Raw genomic sequence first — 23,649 nt, 5'->3', positions numbered from 1 at the left:
CTTCCCTGGTCTGTTTTAAGAATTTATTTCCATTTTTTTCTCCCCATTGATTATTAATCTTTCTATTTCGGACCGCCAAGATGGTTACAAAAGAAACGCTATCCAAAATCAAAGATAAAAGGTGTCAGATTACCAGTACTTTGTGATGGTTAGAGGAAAAAATGCCAATGGAACATCACCCGATTTGAGTTATTCAAAGATTAATACATAGATATCTGATTTAGATGTTTTGATCGATGGGTTGATTTTAAAATCTCCTATTGAAGAAAGAGACAGGTTGAGTCATGAATCAGCACAGTTTGTGTCCGACGTGAGAAAAAAAAACTACGCAATTTGAAGTCTGTTGCAGGAGAGTCTAGTATAAACAACCTACAACTATATTGATGAGAATGAATTTGGAATGTCCGATATTCAGTGGTTCCCCCTCATCAAATGAATTTGAATTTCACGGCTTTCTTAAGAGATTTGAATTTTTTTCTTCAAACATTAGTAAAGCAGACAAGCTACTTCTATTAAAATCTAAATTATTGGGCAAGGTGTTTGACCTTATTGCCAACTTTGACATGAACCCTAAAAATTATGATCTAGCATTGTCATGTTTAAAGGAGAAATTCCTTAGTCCTTCCTTGATTAAAAATAGAATTTTCAAGTAAATTATTCTTCAATCAGAATGTGTTAATTCGTTAACAGACCTTAGAGCTATGCTTGAGCGTGTCAAATTAGACTTAATTTTAATTCCTTAGCCCTTTGACATTTAGCGTCAAAATTAAAATATGAAATGGATAAGTCATTTAGCCCAGATTAAAATAGAATAATAAAATTAAAATATGAAATGGATAAGTCATTTAGCACAGATTAAAATAGAATAATAAAATTAAAATATGAAATGGATAAGTCATTTAGCACAGATTAAAATAGAATAATAAAATTAAAATAGAAATGGATAAGTCATTTAGCACAGATTAAAATAGAATAATAAAATTAAAATAGAAATGGATAAGTCATTTAGCACAGACTTCTTTTTAGAGAATTCTACATCTGGAGCTATAATAGCACATATTTTGTTTGCGAAATTCCCAAACAGTGTATGTAGAGAAATAATGAACAGAATTAATTAATGTTTTCTTTTTTATTTTCCTCTATAATGTCACATAGTATTAACATTTTGGAAACTTTAATGGTAGCTTCATAAGGTGCCACAAGGCAGGAAAATAGCCTGCCCAAAATAACAGCTTCTTCTTCATTAGAAGCTAGGTCCAATATGGCGACCAAGTCTTTCTCCAAATCCATTAATATTAAAAAGGGTATGAATACCTTCAAAACACTCGCTAATAATAGTGAAATTACTAAAATTTGCAAATTATGCAAGGGTACAGACCACTCTGTTTAGGACTGTCCCAAATATTTTAATTTTGACACTAAATGTCAAAGGGCTAAGGAATTAAAATTATATGTCAGGTGCCTTGGTGGTCATTCTGAAATTAACTGCAAGGGCGTTAAGTGTTTTCCTGCCCTTGTGTCGTTTGTGGACTAAAGAACCACTATTCGTGTAGTGATATGCAAATTAAGTATAATTTACATATAAACAGATAGCTCATATTTATACACCGACACCAACTAGAACAGGTGATTGTTGAATGCTTGCTTAGCGTTATACACGATATATCAATTCGATTATGTGTCCTAAAAATCTCCCTTAAATTGGGACATCAAAAACCCTTCCTATTTTCTGCTTTTTTTGCAGACGACTTGAAGCTGAAATTTCACATGGATAGGTTCAACGAAATCATATCAAGATTGACTAATGAGAGTTTCCGTCTTTGTCCAGGATACATTGAATTAAATGGCTCTGTTATTCATGGAATAATAGTTCTGGATCTAATTCAAAAGATAAATAACATCTGTTTAATTAAATGTTTGGAAGATTTTCAAGTAAATAATTTGTTTCAGTGAAGGGTCCAAATTTTTTAATTTTACTGCAAATGATAAGGAAGGAGTATTGCTGTCACATTTGGGCTGGTGCATCTGCTACTAGTCTTTCGCTCCTAGACAAGTTTCAAAAGAGAATCGCCAATCTGATAGGCCCTGAACTGGCATCTAAGCTTCAGCCTCTGTCCCATCAGCGAAATGTTGTATCCTTCTGCCTGTTCTACAAATATTTTAACGGTGAATGCTCTGGCAAATTGCAGACACTTGTGCCCCCACGACATAGACACCCTCGACAAACCCGACAGGCAGCTAAATCCCACCCCCACAGAGTAGAGATCCCTAGATGTAAAAGATCTTTCTACTCCAGTAGTTTCTTCCCAGAACCGCTAGACTCTGGAATTCCATTCCAGGTCCCTGATTCCCCAACTGTACTGACATGCAGAAGTTCAAGTGTAACGTGAACCGACATCTTGCTGCTCAAATCCCAACATAGTACCCCAGTAGTTGTTGCCTCTGATAGTAGCCCCCTTTGATAAAGTAGTAAATGCTCTCCCTACTTGCAACTCTTATCTGATTGATAACATGTTGAATCCTACTATTACTTATGAGGATGCACTGCAACAGTTCTTTAATGAATTTTCAGTAGAGCATGGAATTTAGAAATTTTTCTCCATAAATTCCATTGGAATTTAGAAATTTTTCTCCATAGATTCCATTGGAATTTAGAAATTTTTCTCCATAAATTCCATTGGAATTTAGAAATTTTTCTCCATAGATTCCATTGGAATTTAGAAATTTTTCTCCATAAATTCCATTGGAATTTACAAATTTTTCTCCATAGATTCCATTGAAATTTACAAATTTTTCTCCATAGATTCCATTGGAATTGATGAAAACAATAAGTTATCTTCCCATGATGAAGAGGAAATAAATAATTTTAATGAGTCTATCGTCCTCAGAGATGGAAAATATTATATTGATCTGTCGTGGAAAACTTTCTAAAGTAGATCTTAATTATGTGCTCTCTCTGTAAATAATGCAGAGGTTGGCAGATTCCTTAACTAAGAAGGGTCTGTATGATGACTATCTGCAAGCTTTCAGAGAATATGATGACTGTGGAATAATTGAATTATTCTTGGTTCAACCTAGAACATACGAGAATTACATTTGGATCCCCCACAAACCTGTAATTAAGGAGGGTTTGGGGTAACAACGAAGATCCGCCCTGTTTTTAACTGTTCGTTAAAACGTAAAGGGGGTACTTCAATCAACGACGACACTTACTCTCGTGCCAATTTAATTGCTCAACTATTAGACCTATTACTAGCCTTCAGAAAAAGCAATTCTAAGCAATTTACATAAGGCTTTTCTACAGATTCGTCTGAAATCTATTTAAGATAAGAATAGATTTGTTTTTTGTTATTTTTAAGGTGGACAATAAATTGTACACCTGCAGATACAATACTATTATATTTGACTTCATTCCAGTCCTTTTATTTTGAGTTTTATTCTCAAATTTCATACTGAAAAATATAAGGCTGATTTGGCCTCTTATACAATTTCTAACAAGTTTTATGTTGACAATTTAGTCACCACTAGTTGTGACTGTGATTTCTTGCTTTCAGTTTATAGCAATGTCTACGACAGGTTAAGTGAAACAAGTTTCAAGCTTTGGTCTTGCACAGTGGCGGCTCGTGCCTAAGATTAGTGGGGGTGCTGTTATAAAGAAAACACCTATTTTTTTTAATATTGTGTAAAAATAAAACAAACAAAATTATACATAATTTATACGTATGCACACGTATAAAAATACAATAACTTAAAGGAATCCTAAATAGATGTAAATATTTTAAATATTTTACTTATTACATTCATTTGAAAGTAAACTCCATTCTTCTTGTTTTAATTTGTGAGAAAAGATTGATAATTTTCTCCTTAACTTCTGAATGACTGCTGAAGAACTTTTTTTTATCAATTGAAAGCACTGTAAGTGCATTTAGTCTTTCGCAACCCATGGTGTTCCTTAGAAAAGTTTTTATTCTTTTCAGAGTTGAAAAACAACGTTCTATCTTTTATGTAGTCATGGGAATTGTCAAGATAATTTTTATGGGTTTTGTGATTTCACTAATAACATCGTTTAAATTGTTTTCCAAAATAAATTTCAGGAGATTAATTACTTTGCAATACTCATGGATATCTGACCTACTATAAAATATTTCTAGCTCAGTTTCAAACTTTTCTTTGTCAATCATGGGATATGCTTCAGTTGTCAAGGATATCTCTTCTGTAGGTAGTTTTTTTTTTTCTTAAAACTAGCAAAGCTTATCTTGTAAAACAATTTAGCAAGTATTAAATGTTTAGTTGAAGAATATCTGTCCGTTATATCAACAGATATATAGTCACACAGTTCTTTAGCTTCGCCCTTGAGTGTTTGTGAAGAATTCTCACAGTATTTGGTGTTTCTTATCTCTAAAATAGCAGTTTTGAAATTTGTTACATATTCATTGACTTTATATATGCTAATTTCCCGAGAAATAATTTCAACATGAGACATAATTTTATGAAATAGCTCAAACCAAAATATGAAATTTTCATTGTTCAAATATTTCAGAATTCCTGTCGCTTCTGCAACGGTCTCATCTACATATGATGTTGACTGAATTTCAGTGACAGTTTTTTTATGCTTAAACATTTTCATGAACTCTATTTATGTATGCTAAAGTTCCACCTTGTGGCGGATACACGTAGAATGCTTACATCCAGATGCTTCTTGAAAAATGGACAGACGCTGTGGTGATCTAGAAAAGAAAGTCGGAATAGCCAAAATGTTAGAGATAAATACTCTAGCATTTCGTGTAATGCTTGCTGCATTCCTCATTATTAAATTAAGTTGATGCACATAACAGTGAGTGAAATGCGCATTACTATAAACTGCTTTTATTTTCACCTGAGCACCAGCTTTTTTGCCTTTCATGACATTTGCATCATCAAATGTCTGAGCTATCAGTTTTTGGCGATTCCCTTGAAGGATTATATCTAATTGTTGTAGAATACATTTTGATATCCTATCAGCGGTTTGGTTTTCTGGAATAAAGAATCCCCAAATGCGTTCAAGTATTTTTTCATCGAAGACGTACCGTAAAACAATGATCATTTGTGTATGTTCAGACACATCTGTTATTTCATCAGCCATGACAGCTACACAGGAAGCTTTACTAATTTCTGCCCTTATTTCATTATGGTATATTTGTAAAAGACAGTCAAGTATGTCATTCTGAATAGTCTTGGAAACACCTTTGAAGACATTACTGGTTTCTAAGTTATTCTTTAAATCTGGATCTAATTAAGATGCAAAATTTAAAAATCCTCTAAATACACTTGGATTTACTGAATCATCTTTTATGTCCTCGTGAGGGAGTTTCAAAGTTCCCACAAAAGAAAATACAATCTATTATTTTAGATAAAATTTCACGGTTCTTCTTAACATTCATGTTATGATGATTGATTGAAAGTCTGCAGGCCTCACTAAGTTTTGCTTTAATATTTATGGTCCCCAAAATTGATAGGGAAACTACATTGTCAACGTGCTTATGCTTTTCAGTTCTATCTTTCATTTTGCTAATAGTTCTGAAACTATCTTTTGTCCATGTTACATCACCCCCTAACAACAAACAAGGAAAGCAGAACAATGCCTTTTTTAGTTCACAGCCGCAAAGCTAACTTTTCCGTTGGTACCATTAAAGCTACGAATATACACTTTGTTGTTGCTAATGCCTGGCTGAGATATTTGAATATCAGGCATTGAATGGCTTCTTTTCTTAATTACAACTTTATCATGGAGAGACTGCTGTGAAAACTCAATCTGTTGAAGTTCATTTACCGTCGCAGAAGTTATTTCTTGGGAGTGCAAGGAGACCATGGTTAAATTCTTTTTATATCAATTGTATTGGGAAGGTAGGTACTAGGTAGTCTATTAGTAGAATATCAATCAGGGTAGAAGGAATACAATGTTTATGTGATCCTCTTTTTGCGATTCAACTGAACCGGAAGTTCGCACTGAGTTGAATCATACTTTTATAACTTTTACATCACAAATTTTTATTAACGAAAAAAGTTTTACTATTTAACAACGGTTTTATTTATAAAAAGCTTATTGTTAATTAAAAATAGGCGTATAACAAAATAAGCTTGTCATTAAAATTGCTTTTTTTAATACAAATATTTTTAACTTTGCCATTATAAGCCGTCGAAAAAGGGGTAATACGCAAAAACATTTTAATCAAAAAACACTATTTTAAATTGTATACACTTTACAGAGTAATAAAAAAATATACAAATATATTTCTTTTAAACTTTACAGATTAAATAAAATTTTACCGCAGGCAAACAAACGAAAAACATTGTTTAAATACATTTTATTTACAATTTTTTAATAATTTATTTTTTCATAAAAACAAAATCTTTGCCTGCAAAATGGTTTTATTGGATAACAGTTTTATTTAAAATTTAAAAATGTGTGTTCATAACAAAACTTTGTAAATAAAATATAGAATAAAAAAGTTTACATGTTTGTACTATGAGCAAACAAACAAAAATTAAAGATACATAATTTTATTTACAAATCTTTTTACAACTTTTTATATAAAAATAGAAACAAACTTTGCTATTTACTAAGCTTATTATAAAAACGGTTTTACATACTCGTCTTGTTATTGCACATTTTAATTAAAAAACTTTGTTCAAAGTGTAAAACCTCTTGCTTTGTCCTCGTGGGATGTAAATAAAGTCTAAAGCTTTATATATATATATATATATATATATATATATATATATTTATAATGTGTGCGTGTATATTTATAATGTGTGCGTGTATATATATAATGTGTGCGTGTATACATATGTGTGTGTATGTATATATATATGTGTGTGTATATATATATGTGTGTATATATATATATGCGTGTATATATATATATATATGTGGGTGTGTATATATATGTGCGTGTATATATGTGTGTATATATATCGTGTGTATATATATATCGTGTGTATATATATATGTGTGTGTGTATATATGTGTGTGTATATATATGTGTGTGTATATGTGTGTATATGTGTGTATATATATATATGTGTGTGTATATATATGTGTGTGTATATGTGTGTATATATATATGTGTGTGTGGGTGTATATATATATATATATATGTGTGTGTATATATATATATGTGTGTGTGTATATATATGCGTGTGAATATATATGTGTATATATATGTATATATGTGTATATATATATATATATATATATATATATATAAGGCAGAAACATTTCTAACTAAAATGTATTTTAAAAAATAAACTTTTCTTCGCTTTTCTATAAAAAAAATGTAAATATTTTTTATTCTGTAAAGTTAAACTACTACAAAATAAATAAATTTTAAACTACTTAAAAATACAAATAAAATAAGCCATATAGGTAAAATAAAAAATAACATTTGTAACTTCAAGGCTAAAAGCCCGAAAACTTTTAATTAAAAAAAAAAGTTTGGCATATTATATATTTTTGTCTGCTTAAATCGCATTTAAAAGTGTGGGATTTTTTTTTTTTTTTTTTTTTTAAGGTGGAGATTTTATTTACAAGAATACGTTACACTTTTTAATAATAATAAAAAGAAAACATTTGTAAACAAAGCTTCTTAAAAAAAAAAAATAAATAAATAAGCGAAAACGCGCAAACGCCGCGTTTGGAACTGCGAAAAATACAGTTCCGATTTGACTCATATTAACCGTTCTAGATCGGGCATGCGCACAAGCGAATTTCACTAAGAATGTGTAACTGTGGATTTCGCAGTCCCAAGCAAAGTTTTGCTTTTACGCTTATATGAGTATGGGGACAATTATCGACATTAAGCTTCAGGATTATATATATATATATATATATATATATATATATATATATATATATATATATATATATATATATATATATATATATATATATATATATATATGATATATTATCACATACAAAGAAAAAAAATAAACGTATTCTTTTTAACGTGTATCGATAATAATGAGTAGAAATGACTTGGGGGTGCTGCTGCAGTTCCACAGCTCCAGGCACGAGCCGCCACTGGTCCTGCAATTCCAATTGCACAAACTTACAAAGTAAAATATTGGAAGATGATTCTATTACATCTCCACTTCCCACCCATGAAAAGGTGTCGGGTTATCGATATTCCCCACATCAATATTCTTTTAAACTTACTCTCACAGCTATAGACGATAATGTCAAAACCAAATGTGAGGTTCTATCACAGATTTCGAGTGTATGCGACCCCTTGTCATTGCTTCTCCCTGTTACTATTCAGGGGAAGATTCTAGTCAGTCAATTGTGGAAAAACAATTTATGTTAGGATCAGCAGATCCCTGAAAGTTTTCTTACCTTGTGGCAAATGCATGCCAAAGAATTAAACAAATTATGGGACTTTGAGTTCCCCCAGATGTGTATTCCTGGAGGACTCCCCAGTTGAAATCATTTGTTTCTGTGATGCATCTAAGCATGCTTACGGATTTTCTTTAAATGCCAAATAAGTAATTCAGTGTTCCTTGATATTTGCCAAAGCTAAAGTGCTCCTATTAAAGGGAAATCACTCCCTACATTGGAATTGATGGACATATACCTAGCCCTTAAAGTTATTCCTCAGGTCTTGCAGGCCCTAATGCCTGTCAATATCCATGCTATTTTCCTTGTGTCTGATGCACAAGTAGCCCTGTTGTGGGTTTTAAATGGGAAGGGCTCAAAAAAATATTTTTGTGGGAAACCATATATCGGATATATAAATCTTTGGAGGAGATTAACCTCAAATTTTGGGTGCCCCCTAAATTCAAATATGTGCCTTCGCCGGATAATCCAGTGGATCTTTTAACCAGAGGCATTAATACCTCTAAATTCGCACAAGTGTCCAATTTCTAAGCATATGGACCAGATTGACTTAACAAAGATAGCATCAACTGGCCCATCTCTCCCTTATCCTGCCTTAACGACAACAACAGGAAAATCGTTTCTTGCATATTCTCAGATGAAGTCAATTTGGATGAGAACTCCTTCCCTTTAAAAATATCTGATTTATCTATATTATTTAAGGCGATTAATTAATTATTATTTAAGTCTGCTAGAGACTTTTTTATAGGTTTGAATTGCCGACCTGATACCAAGGACTTTTTCTATATGAGCATTAATTATGAACTTCTGCAATATCCTCTCAGTGCAAGGACTGTATCTTTTTACATCAGAAGGCATCGTATCAACCCCTTCAACGGCTGCAAACTCATATCTTCGAAAATAGTGAATCTCTATGGTTCAAGATGAGCATTTCATGGAAAGTGTTCGACTGAGCTTCAATCTATGGTCCCCCCTCACCAAACTTTCACAAGGAACACTCGTCTAGCTGAAAACACTATCAATAATTCCCCCCCCCCACTCTTTATCTGTGTCTAAACCTAAACGTAGATTCCATGATCTTAGAACTGCATGCCTTAGGAATTGTCTTCCATTTTCCTGCTTTCCAGCTGTCTATAATATGGTTGTCTTCAAGTCCAACATAAACAAGTTTCTGATGAGCCGTTACACTTAAGTTAACAAATTTACTGAACTTCCATTACTATCGATTACTATATTGTCCTTTTGACTACTGTACACTCTTTAACCCTTATCCTTGAGTGGCCTCTCGGCCTTGATAAGTGGTGACGCCTATGTAACCCCCCCCCCAAAAAAAAAAACAGATGAACCAGCTACTAGTTCTTGTTGAAAATGGAGTACTCTCACTTTTCGAGGTTGTTAACTGCTCTGTTTACAGAGGTAAAAACGGGCGTTCCTTTTTTTGCAACCGAGGATCAATTTGTATTGAATTTTAAAGTTGGTCTTTGTTGTGTTTGTCTTATTTTGCCATTGTCAGGAGCAAAAAGCAGTTAGATAAATATCTGACAGTATTTAAGAGTGATGTTCACACATCATCGCCTAAAGCGTAGAATCTTATTTTGGGGGTGTGCGGCAGCATTAATCTGCAAGTTTACCAAAACTAAATATCTTTGTTCTTGGGTAAATAACAAGGCACGATGTGTAGTGGACTTGTGGATATATTATATATATCCCCCAGTCGTACAAAATATGAAAAATGAATTGCTTTGAGGAAGGAACGAACAACGCATTTACTTGAATTAAACGAACTAGAATTTATTTTGTGAAGAAACACATGAAAGAAAAGGGTACAGCACGCATTTAGTTGGGCGTGCGTCTCTCGCTGTTTACTGGTGAGAAGGAAAGTCTATTGTAGTATAGAGAGAGAGAGAAAATGAGAAAAAGTCGATCCAGGCCATGGAGATAGAAAACGTGTAAGGTGTACGTACTGTCTGTTAATTCTTGCCCCCACACATACAGTAGCAGGGGATGTGACGTGCGCTGGCGCGCGCACCCCGAAAGGGACGAATGGTTCGTAGACCACTCAGCTCAGAAGGCGAGTTGAAAAAAGAGGAAGCAGCTTATTACTCTTGCTTTTATAGTTGTTTCCGGTGGTCTTTTGTGCGTGTGTGGATTTCCTTTGAAAGGGGAAGTGACGTTGCCCATGTGTGCGTACATGTGCGCGTATGTGTGCATACATGTATGTACGTTAGCGTGTGTGTGTATACACGTGAATGTGAGTGTATGTACGTGAACGTGAATATATCTACTTGTGTGTACATGTGCGCGTATGTTTGTGTGCGTGTATTTATATGACAAGGAATATGGCTTGAGATGTGAATGCGTGTTTTTGTGTGAGACTAGGAAAGGCTCCCACAGATGAAAAAATAATTTTTTTTGAAATCTGCTCAGCAAGATTATACTTTTTTTCTTCTGTTTTTCATTTTCTTTCTTTGAAGATTGTAATGTTGGGTATGGGGCAGCCAAACTAGCTCCCAACATTCCCCTGCTTTTTATTGAAACCAACCGAGAGCTCTTTTTAGTATCCTCGTAGTTCCCTTAAGTGCAATTTTTTACCATCCGTTATCCAGTGTCGAGGTAAATTGTGGCTGTTGAACATCATTCACAGATTTTCATATGAATCAGACGATTTTGTTGGCATTCAGGAAGAACTACTACGTAAAGGTTGACAACATTTGTCAATGAATGTGTTTCTGCGGAACGAACTGGATTCGAACTTGGCACCCCCAGGTTGTCAGTCCGTGTTGTTAACCACTTATCACATCTGCTGCTGTTCTTTGATGCGTCGTGTAAGGCATTTTACCTGCTTTTAAGTGCATCATGAAATCATCATCAGCATCAGACAAGAATAGCAGCAGGAATTTCTGATAAAAGAAGAAGAAGAAGAAGAAGAAGAAGAAGAAGAAGAAGAAGAAGACGAGTAGTCGACTACATAAAAGGCCTAACAAAATGACGCGGGATCAATTTTTTTTTTACTCATCTCGATAAATGTACGCCGAGGAATTTCTTATAATCCGACACAGCAACAGGTATACACGTTAATCCACGGAATTGATTTAATTTAAAGCTTTCAAAAGCCAAATCCAAATAGAAATTAAGGTGACATTTATGGAAACTAAAAATGGATTCTGTCTGCGATTAAATTCACCGTCTTCACGTTTTAAACACAAGATTTGATGAAATTAAACGCTTTATAGAGAAAACTCGACGTTGATTGATTAATAAATCAAAACGATGTTGTAAGAAACAAACAAACAAACAAATGTTTAGTAGACCGTGCGAAAATAACATAAACAACGGAAAAAGAAGAAGAAAAAAAGAAAAACAATAACAGCGAAGACTTTCACAAGCTGTTACATTACAGGGGATAAAACGAAAATGGAGCCAAATTAAGTTGACTCGTGTCTTTTTTTCTGGCAACCGTGTATTTCATATATCTTCGCTCTTCACATAAAAAACAAAAATCTTTTAAAAAGGGAAAACAAATCCAGACCCAAAGTCTGTCCGGGAAAACATCAACACAATAACAATAAAACAAACAAAACAGGATGGGACGTCAATGTCATATCTCCCGTGTAAGTTCATTAGTTTGTCATATTTATTTCTATTTTTCTGAAAACGGTTCTTCTGCAGTTTACGAATCGTGTTATTTATTTATGTTTAGATTTTTTAAAAGTTAGTTTCAATTTGTATGGCATATTTTGTTTATTAAATTGTTTAGTAAAAATACAACCCCTCTCCACATGTTAAGAATGGGGGGTTCTAAATAATAACGTTATTATTTCAGCACGGTCCGTAAAATGTAGGAGTACCAAAAATTGTTATTCGTCAATTTCCAACATTATACAGTATAATTTCTATGATAATTAGGTTACTCCTATGTCTTTCCTATATCCACACAAGGACAATGTGAACTTTTTTTTCATCCGGGTTCGAAAAAAAAAAAAAAAAAAAAAAATGGACACGCTTAAAAATTACCTCCTCCAGCGTTTAAGGTTTCTTCTCTGATAGAATACAGAACAGTCTATATTTTTCTTTCTGCATTGAATCCATTTTGTGTTATTTGTATTATTCAGATGACTGTTGTCGTCTTAAATGTTATTTTCACAACATTTCGGCCGATGTCACCTCCAACCTTCTTCACATTCCTCTTGTTCCTATTTACTTGCCTTCTCAGGAGAGCAGAGTTAGACACAAGGTCGTTTTTTTTTTTTTATGTGATAAAAATGCACTCTGAATTGGGACAAAAATAATAGTTGCCTCAATATTTATCCTTTTACTGACTGGAGACAAATGATGAAATGTAGTATCAGAACAGATATTACACTTTATTCCTCTTTAAAAAAAAAACAAAAAAAAAACGTTTTCAATAATGCAAATTATTAATGTTTAGTGAGAGCCTTTCATCTTAAACATTCTAATATATTTTCCCTAATTATTTGTCTCCTTACGAGGGAAAGGTTAGAAACACTGTCAGTGTTTGATTTAAGGGATATTTAGCTCTGAATTAGGACAATTGTTTTTAACTGCCTCAGTTTAGGATTTCTTCTTTGATCAAAGTGAGACAAATACTACAGTTTGATCCTAGTCCGAAGCACATTGTCTTATTTATTTTCATAAAAATATAAAATTCTTTAAAATTTTTAATTTAAAAACAGTTATGAAACCTGTTGCTTATAGATTATTTCATGGTTCTTGTGATATCAAACCACAGCTCAATCTAATGCAAGGTGGTTTGATATCACACATTGTGTGGGACTGTGCAGACTCAAACTCAATACACATCAAAAAAGTTTGATGCCAAAAACATGATTCAAACCAATTCCAGAATTGTTATCTTATTGCCGTTTAGCCACAAGCGGTCTGCCAGAAGGGACTCCAGGATACAGCATTCATTTATCGACAAAAAGTCAGCCTACCAAACAATTCTCATTATGTCCCAGTGTGCTTTTAAATAAAAGTTGATGTATATTTATTCGCGAAGATGTTGATGTTATTTATGGAAGATGATAACCCTTTTCTTATTCAATTTCAATCAAACACGGCCAACTCTACCAACTGCACATACATTTAAATAAGATAGGTCTCATAAAATTGCTACTGATATTTATCTGTTATAAAATCAACATAACAAATTTGCACAACAAATTAGGCACAGGGCCAATAAATTTTGGAGGATGAAAGGAAGGCTGGAGTCCTGCTGGTCTCTTAAACTAAACTTTTGTCACAATGCTGCATTTGCTCTAGAAAATTTTATTTACAAGAAGAATAAGTTTGAAGGTATGAATGATGGAGGTTGGAACGAATAAATAATAACAAAAATGTCTTCATTTAATATTTTTTCACATACAAAAAAATGTACAGATATTTGCAGATACTCTTCTGCTAAACTTCCTAAAAACAACCAAAAAGTAAAAGAAAATAATGAAATAAAAGGTTGGTTAGTAAAGTTTCCCAAACCCTTGCTAATTGGAGACCTCCCAATGTTTTCCAGTTTGTTAGTGCTGAAAATTAACAGATTGATCCCTAAGTAGTAGAAGGGTTTTAAGTGAGAAGGAAAAAAAAGCGGGTTGGAGCTGAGAAGTGAATGGTGTCCCAAGATAAAAACAATTTGACACGGCCGAGAACCAAATGAGGAGAATGAGCATCTTGGATTTTTGATACAGAAAAAAATAATGTTGGAATTTACTTAACTAACTAAGAGTCTATTTCAAATAGGGTATGTTCCAAAAAGACACTGGACCGTACATATCATGCCTAGGTAGGGAACACATACTTGTAATTGGCTCCTCTTCTAATACACCTATCTTCTGTAAAACTTTCTAGGATGCAACTTCTATCACAACTGATTTTAATTTTAAGCTGATGCTTGAAGAATTAAATCAGATTATAATAAAAACACGACCTACCATCATATATTTTTTCACTTATCAAGCGTGTATGAATCCTTTATACACTCATATCATTATCATTGTTGTTATGAAACCATATTGCTAATCGTTTGTTGACATAAAACTACTCAGATCTCAAAGATTTATTTAAAACGGAATAGTTACAGAGACTGATTATTTTCGTGCATGAGAGAGAGATAAAAAGAGAGAAGTAGACAGTTGGATAGTTTCTCACTACATCAGCCACATTGGGTGTTGGTCCTTCCTCCATTGGGAATAGCCACTGGATACATCTGTTTGAAATCTTGTTGAATAAGGGAGAGAAAAAAAATCATCCCTCAGAAATCACGTTTTTTTTTTTTTTTTTACTTCTTCCTGGTATTACTCTCTGATCTTTAACCTGAAAACTTTTCCACTCAAGCATTATGTAACATTATGTTTAGATGCGTTGTCTACGTCACCAGTTTAGTCACAGCTAGAATTGCAAGAAACTTCATTCATTTCACCCTAGCCCAAGGGTCTCCAAAGTTTTTGAACGGGGGGGGGGGGTCATATTACTGACTTTTAGAGCTACACAAGCCAAAATAAAAAAAACTAACCTGGACATATTTTATACTGCTTTGATTATTAGCTTTGCTTTTTAGTTAAACTGGTTCTCCAAAACTTCATTCTTTTAATTATTTTTTGAACAAAAAGAAAAAACACCCAACTATTTTCACACATTTCCATTTAAAAAAATTTTTCATGAATATTTTTGTTTTCTATAAGAGCTTCACAGGCCGGATTAAAGACTTTGCCAGGCCGGATCTGGCCAATGGACTGTAGTTTGGAGACTCCAGCTGTAGCCCATAACGTTTTTTATTGTAAATTCTTTCACCATTTACCCATTACTTTTACTTCTCAAATCACCACAATACCATATTCACTCAATAAACTAACTTAAAATATCTGCAAAGGTTTTTGGCTGAGGATTGTCTTGTCTACAAAGGAATGAACCTTCTTTACTTTTGTTCATCTAGAAAACAAATGCTACTCATTATGTTTAAATGGTCATATTTTTTTAAGTGGAAAATAATGAGATCACTGAGATTATTATTTTACATGAAGATTGAAATTTTTGGTTTTAAGAATAAATAATTGTATTCAAATTCCTGTCAGCTATTTTCTCTTTATCCATTATCATCATCATTACCATTATTATTTTTTTTTTCCTTTGGCATTTGTAAGGACTAGATGGTGGATTTCGGTATTTACCCAGTCATTCCTGAATACCAAGTCTGTCCTGGAAATAGCTGAAGCAGTTTACGATTTGTTAGCTGCAAAAAAAATATGTAAAATAGCAGACAACATTAAGCAGTTAGGGTTATGCTTAAAAAAAATTAACTCCTCAAAAGAAAATAAAGCCCCAGAGGCCACTCGAGGATAAGGGTTATTGAGTGTACAGTAATCAATGGAATAATATTGTAGTAATCGTTAGTATTGGAAATTTGGTAGATTGGATTACTTAAGCGGCCGGTTCATCAAGAATTTGTTTATGTTGGACTTGAAGTTGTAGTCAGCTGGGAAACAGGCAAACGGAAGAGAGTTCCACAGGTGTGCAGTTCTAAGAAAGAAGCTTTGTTCATGGAATCTATGTTTTGACTTAGGCACAGTCAAAGAGTGAGGAAAATTATTGACAGTGGCTTCAGCTAGACAGGTGTTTTTTGTGAAAGATTGGCGAGGGGGGGCACGAGAGATTGGAGCTCAGATGAACACTTGCCATGGAAATAATAAAACAAAGACAGGCTCGTAACGTTCCTTCTGTGGGAAAGAGGTTACAGAGAAGAGAAAAGGACACCCCCCCACTAAGCTACGAAGTCTATTTTGTACTCTGTCAAGCAGGATAAGCTGCTTCTAGCAGCTCCTGCCCAGATGTGGCAACAATACTCTATCCTTGGATGGACTTGGCTTTTATATAGATAGAGAATTGCATCAGCAGTGAGATATCTACTGGAGCGGTAGAACAATCCCACCATTTTTCAAAAGATCTTGGCAACAAATTTAATGTACATGTTCCATTTTAGATCAGGAGTAAAGGTCAAGCCCAGAAGCTTGTCAAAACATGAGGCTTCTCCAAGATAAGAGCCCCCTATTTCAATTGATGGCAGATGGGGATTAGAGGGGTGATGTAATGATAGGAGTTTGGTTTTAGATGCATTAAAAGTAACCAGCCACCTCTTCCCCCATTGTACCACACACTCAAGATCAGAGGAGAGAGAATCAGAGAGAACTTGGTCATTTACGACCTTTGATGTGTTACCATAGATAGTAGTATCATCAGCATAAATGTCAACAAATGAACTAAGTATGTGTTTTGGAAGATCATTGATGTAGATCAGGAAGAGAGTTAGGTCCAGGCATTAATACTGTGAGCTTCTGATTTTTGTCTATCAACCACTACTCTTATGAGCCTATCAGAGAGAAATTCATTAGACCATAAAAAATAAATAGATATTAAATAGTGCGTAACATCTTTATATTTAAACTTCTATCTTCCCCTCCCCTCTGTCTGTCTGTCTGTCTCTCTCTCTCTAATAGTCTCTTTATCTTTCTCTTTTCCACTTCCATATTTTCCTTAACCTTTTCTTTCACTTCAAGACTGTGATACTAAAAAGAATAAAAACAATAATTTAGGCTACTGCTAGGCTAATGAATTAATATAAATAATGATATTGTTTAGCAATGTTTATTCCACAGATCACAACGGCCTCATTAATCTAATTTATAAAACCCACAATGTTTATGTGTCTATCTGTCTTCATTTTTTTAAAAACTGCATCTCCTTTGAGACACAATGTTGCAGAGCTTTGCAATGCGAGTCAAATGATTGCACTTTTTTGCAGACCATTGTTTTATGGGTTTTTAGCCAGTAAAAATAGGTGCTAAGGATTCAAAATTCGAAAAATTGGTATTTGGTAGGCGTAAGTAAACTAAACATGTTATTTGTATGCATAAGCAAATATACATTCATATTATTAATTTATTTATTGCGGACTATTGTCCTCATCTTTCTTAATTGTCGTTTCACAATGTTTCGGCCAACTATTCCTCTGGTCTTCGTCAGGTGGTAACTGTGACGGGATAGGAACTCCAAATCTCCTAACTGCATCCTCAGCAATTACTGCCTTCCATAGTTGTTGTTTTCTCGCCACGTTTTTGGCCAAGTAAGCCTCTGGCTGGCTTTGGGTAGGATTGAAACCACTATCTTCAGACAATGCTCACCTGGAACTGTAGAGATTCAATGTCTCTATCCACTGCACCACTGGCTCCGAAACGTGAGATGACAACAATTATGAAAGGCAGTAATTGCTGAGGATGCAGTTAGGAGATTTGGAGTTCCTATCCCGTTGTGGTTACCACCTGACGAAGGCCAAAGGAGTAGTTGGCCGAAACGTCATGAAACGACAATTAAGATGAGGATAATAGTCCGCAATGAAATGAAAATTAATAAAATAATGCTCGTCTCAATAATGAATTCCAATTAAATAATGTATATACATTTATATGTTAAAGTCGATTCATTTTTAAGTATTTCTTATCTATCTGACAATAGTTCAAACGGTAATGACTAACGTTGGAATGCTATATGTTTTGGTTTTGATTCTAGCTGATAGTATCCAATTCATTTTTTTTTTACTTTTGAAATAACTATTATATATTGAGTACAATATATTATATAATAATCCGTAGAGAATTGACTCTTTAATAAATTCGAAATCTGCATAAATTAAAATAGGTGCTTATGCGGAAAAATTACCATGCTACTTTTTTAATAGTATTTTTAAATTTCATGATCTCTTTTCTTTTTTTTAAATTGTTAGATGAATGTACAGAATAGTTACAAAACGCTTTTTTCTTCTCATGTTAAGAATAGGTTTCTAAATAATAACATTATTTCGGCAGGGTAACTTCTATGCATAAGTACCTTAAAATATATTTGAGCATATTTAACAACCAGGCAAAGTTAGAATATCGACTGAAGAAGAAAAAATGAAGGCAACGAATGAAGGATCAAAGGAGCAGTGAAATATTTACTATAAATCAAGGACTTCAATGAGCTTCAGAAATAAAGACTTGAAGCAACTAATATGCACGCGCGTAATGAAACGTAAACAATCCGAAGGACAGAAGTACGAAAACTAACCTAAACAATTTACAGGAAATAAATAAATAAACATATATATATATATATGTATATATATATATATATATATATATATATATATATATAAGAAAGGTCACATTTCAAAGGACATTCAGTGAGTTTTTCAACCAAAACTATCATTTCTCCAACATCTCTCTCTTACCCTAGAACCTGTATCTAATTGAGCAGATGATTTTTTTGTCTTTAATGTGAACATTGACTGTTGATGATATATTTTCTCTCGGTAGAATTTGAATCATTAAATCATTTCATTTAGTAAGACATTTAATTTTCTTGAATTGAATTGAATTTTATTTATTTTTTTACATAAATAAGTTTGTTAATTTTTCGACGATACTTGTCCTCGTTATTTCTTATGTGATTTCGTTGTCCAGTACATTTCATTTTATTTATTTTTTTTTTATACAGTGATCACCACTTATCAAGGCCCGGAAGCCACTCAGGGATAAGGGTTATTGCAAGTACATTACGTTAGTGTGGAGATTTGATGAAGTGTTTACTTAAGGGGGCGGTTCATTAGGAATTCATTAACATTGGACTTGAAGACATCCAAGTTGTAGTCCGGTGGGAAGCAGGCAGACGGAACAGAGTTGTTGTCCTCAAGACGGTTATCGACTCCCATAACGCATTATCAAGGAACCCAGGAAACTTTATCTTTTTTATATATTTCGTTACGTCACCCATCTCTACCTTCCCCAGTAGGACTGGGATATGTCGTAATAAGGTACAGGATGCTTTCAGGCGTAAATAGTTTTCTAGCACGGTAGAGAGGGCCCACCTTCTTTGCAGCAGCCTTGGCAATGCTCTCAATGTATCTATTCCAGTTTATATTTCCTGTAAACGTTAGGCCGAGGAGTTTAAAGGAAGTACTTTTGGGTAATGTATTCTTGGCCATTGCTATTGGTGGTAGAGAAGTTTTCTTGTAATTATTGAAGGAAACATGCTTAGTTTGGCAGCAATGAATGTGACCATCCGTTTTTGTCCCCATTTCACTACAGATTTGAGGTCTTCCTCTGGTGTTTCTGCCATTTCCTTAGATATGTGTTCATCTGTTTTCCCCTCGTGGCTGTTATAGAGAGTGGTGTCATCAGCAAATATACTCATCTCAGAAACAATTTATCAGGAAGGTCATTTATGAATATCAGGAATAATAAAGGTCCAAGGATAGACCCCTGAGGTATTCACATTTATATCATACTAGTGGGGGTACCCGGCGTTGCCCGGTTATTTGTAGGTGTGCGGGTTTGTTGGAGGGGAGTAAACCAGAACAAAATGGAAACTTAACCTTGATTAAATATAAAAAAAACGATGTTAAACTTCTGAAAAAAAATAAAACCAAAAAAACAGTGATTTTAAAAATGGAAAAAAAATTCTTTTGTAGGTGTAAAAGAAAAAAAAGTAGGAGGCCAATAGGCTGACGACATATACCTGCGCTACGGCGATGAAAGCATTGTAAGCCATTAAATCTAGCAATTAAAAAGTGAATGAGTTCAAATTGAGGTCAAACATCTCACTATTCCGCAGTTAAATATTTCTGCTAGACAGTTTTTAAGTGCGTGTTTAATGAGGCCAAACCCATATTTAATTTTACTGCAGGATAGTTCTTTTGAGTTTTTTTTTTTTTTTTTTTTACCCACTTTTATCTGGTTTTGTTTCCCCAAGGTTTTGAGGAAAACCAGATTCCCTGTTTATTAGGGGAGTGTCCAAATGAAAGCAATTATCTGATATGATGGTGAAAACCGACATTGACCAAACGTTTATTGTTTACTGGGCGCTACCGGCCCGTAGGCCAAGAACCACGCCTTAGTTTCACGAGTTTTGGTTTTATACGAAAAAGCCGAATCAACACAAGAGGGGCCGAAATAGCAAGAATTGTGTAAAACTCGATGTAAATAAATCTAGCCGTGACGCGCATTTGCAATTCGTACATATTATGATCTACAGGGTATATAAGAAGTTCTAAACGATAGTAACCCCTCTCCCCACAAGAACCCCCTCGAAAAAAGCCTTTCTTTGACATACAAAAACTCTTGCGCACATTTTGCCTTTTATATATATAAATTGTTTAGATGTATGACCATTGAGGACAACCTGGATTTTTCTCTTAAGAAGGATTTAGTTACATTATGTATTCTTTCAGTGATACCATATGATCTAATTTTCCTTAGAAGACCATCGTGCCATACCCTGTCAAAAGCTTTAGATATATTGAGGGCTACCGCTCTACCCTCTCCTGTTGTGTTCAGTGAACGGTATATACGTTCAGAGATTACAGTTAGGATATCTGCTGTGGAACGGGTTTGCCTAAATCCATATTGATTGTCGGTCAGGAGTTTAACAGCTGTAAGGTGATGGACTAAGGGATTGATTAATTAAGGACTCAAATATTTTGGCAAAAAGCAGGAGAAGGCTAATGGGGTGATAATTTAATGGGTCAGTTCTTTCGCCAGAATTCTTGAAAACTGGTACTACAGAAGCAGTTTTCCAGCAGTCGGGAAATCAAAGTTTCTTTCCCTATCCTTCACAGAAAATAAAAAGAAAGTTAAGCTGTTAATAGTAAGCCGTCAGAAAGGTGTTGCATGGATTACAAACTTTTAGGTAAGTGATCGAAAGTGTTAAAAGGTTGGGAACCCCTAATGTAGTGTTAGTTGAAAAAGCATTTAAAAGCTACAAATCTATATATATTTTCTTTATCTGTCTGTCTGTTTCACTTTTCTTGGAATCTACTGGGCTGATCTGGCTGAAATTTTGTGTGGACTTTTATGATAAGATGCAACGAACTAAGTATTATGGTATCCGTTCGATGCACAGTTAGGGATTAATAGGGATCAATAGAGATTGATATTTAATGCAAAACTGAATACAAATTTAACCATATACGAACCATCAATTTGGCATAAAACATTCATTCTAAGTCTAGACTATAACTTGTTCCTGTTTTTAATAGACTAAAAACTTAGTATTTTATATTCTAATATTTTAGCGATGCACATATTCTGGTCAGAATATCTTTCCCATATATGAGGTTGCCGTTTTGCATGTTTTTATAGTGGATAACACATGTCTGCTGTATAGCAAGAAAAGGAAAATAACGGGGAAAAAACAACAACAAAAACTGTTGGATTTACATGCAAGTACATTTATTTAAACAGTTTGCCAAAGACAAACTTAAGAGATAAGAGAGTTGTATGCTCAGTCCGTCAAAGTAGCTGAGCAGCGGCTTGGTTCCCACCAGCAAACAGAATCCTGAACAGAAGCGTGTGCTCTATCCCAACTATCATCAATGGACCTGAGGTAATCTCGTCAACATCAGACAAAGCCAAACTCTTTGCCAAGAACTTTGCAGCTAATTCTACCCTTTGCGACCAAGGCTGCTATCCCCCAATATTTCCTCCTGTATCAGAAAACACGCTATGTGATATACATATATCTGTACGTGATGTTGCCAAGCTAATCAAAATCCTTGATTCCAGTAAAGCAACAGGCCCTGACGGTATTCCAATTATAGTACTCAAAAAACTTCAACCAGAACTAGCGCCCATACTTTCAAAACTGTTTAAATGTTGTCTTAAGGAGAATAGCTTCCCATCACTCTGGAAAATCTCATCAGTATGCCCTGTATTTAAGAATTCAGGTGATTACTCATCCCCCTCTGTGCGTCATGAGTAAGTTGCATACAGAAGTAATCAACCATCTCAACAAAAATAACCTTCTTAGTGACACTCAATATGGTTTCTGTTCTGTTAGATCTACAGCATAGGATTAGCAAATCTCTTGACAAGGCAACCTTTCTCGGGCAATTGCTCTTGACATATCTAAGGCCTTTGATAGGGTATGGTATAAAGGTTTACTTCACAAGATCTCTAGCTATGGTATAGCTGGAAATGTCTTCTCAATTATTAAATCATTTCTTTCTGATAGGTTCATAAGAGTAGTAGTTTAGGGGCAAAAATCAGAAGCTCGCAGTATTAATGCTGGAGTCCCTCAGGGGTCCATCCTGGGCCCAACTCTATTCCTGATCTACATTAATGATCTTCCAAATCACATTCTTACATCATTTGTAGACATTTATGCTGATGACACTACCATTTATGGTAGCACATCTAAGACAGTAAACGACCAAGTTCTCTCAGATTCTCTCCTCTGATCTTGAGCATGTGGTACAATGGGGAAAGGAGTGGTTGGTTACTTTTAATGCATCTAAAACCAACCTTCTCTCTTTACATCATCAACACTCTGATCCACATCTGGCATCAATTGAAATGAATGGCTCTCGTCTTCAGGAGGCCTCAAGTTTTGACAAGCTTTTGGACTTGACCGTCACTCCTAATCTTAAATGGAACACGTACATCAAATCTGTTGCCAAGGCTGCTGGAAAAATGGTGGGATCTTTCTATTGATCCAGTAGATATCTCACTGCTGATGCTATTCTCTATCTATATAAGCACCAGGTACGGTACGTCCAAGGATGGAATACTGTTGCCACATATGAGCAGGAGCTGCTAGAAAGGACTTGTCCTGCCTTGATAGTTCAAAATAGACTTCGTAGCCTCGTAGGAGATGTCCTTTTCTCTTCCCTGCAATCTCTATCTCACAGAAGAGATGTTGCGAGCTTGTCTCTGATGTATCGTTATTTTCATGGAAAGTGTTTGACTGCGCTTTAGTGTATGCCCCCCCCCTCGCCAAACTTTTACAAGAAACACTCGTCTAGCTGAAAACAGTATCAATAATTCCCCCCACTCTTTATCTGTGCCTAAACCTAAACGTAGATTCCATGAACAAAGCTTCTTTCTTAGAACTGCACATCTGTGGAATTGTCTTCCGTTTTCCTGCTTTCCGGCTGACTACAATATGGTTGTCTTCAAGTCTAACGTAAACAAGTTCTTGATGAGCCGTTCCATATAAGTTAACAAATTTACCGAATTGATTACTATATTGTCCAATTTCTACTTTAACCCTTATCCTCGAGTGGCCTCTTGGCCTTGATAATGTGGTGATGCCTGTGTAAAAAAAAAAAAAAAAAAAAAAAAGATACTACTTAATATATACAAAACACATTCCTCTAACATTAGCTAGAATAATTCAAGGGAGATAATTCTGATATCGGTCCAAGGGAGATCACTCAGATAATTCTAAGCTTATAA

At 34.3% G+C, this 23,649-nt stretch overlaps 2 protein-coding genes across 10 annotated transcripts in view; one reads left to right on the top strand and one right to left on the bottom strand.

Moving 5' to 3' along the window:
- LOC145259439 (xylose isomerase-like) overlaps nucleotides 1-23,649 on the bottom strand; it is a 128,042-nt gene that overhangs the window by 93,481 nt on the left and 10,912 nt on the right. The gene's annotated exons all lie outside the window — the stretch shown is intronic.
- The window catches only part of LOC145259271 (mucolipin-3-like), a 109,905-nt gene continuing 97,399 nt past the window's right edge, over nucleotides 11,144-23,649 (top strand). For 8 of the 9 annotated variants that reach the window (XM_080117216.1, XM_080117219.1, XM_080117223.1 and 5 more), the window contains exon 1: nucleotides 11,157-11,985. The gene's annotated coding sequence lies outside the window, so the exon portion shown is untranslated. Of the gene's footprint in view, nucleotides 11,986-23,649 lie in introns of all 9 variants that reach the window. The other variant, XM_080117225.1, reaches the window with a different exon arrangement.

The sequence above is a fragment of the Euprymna scolopes genome, chromosome 3 (genome assembly GCF_053919585.1).
Source record: "Euprymna scolopes isolate OS-2025 chromosome 3, ASM5391958v1, whole genome shotgun sequence".
In the NCBI taxonomy this organism is placed as follows: Eukaryota; Metazoa; Mollusca; class Cephalopoda; order Sepiida; family Sepiolidae; genus Euprymna; species Euprymna scolopes.
The sequence above is the reverse complement of the archived record's forward strand: the minus strand, read 5'-3'. Positions and strand labels throughout refer to the sequence as shown.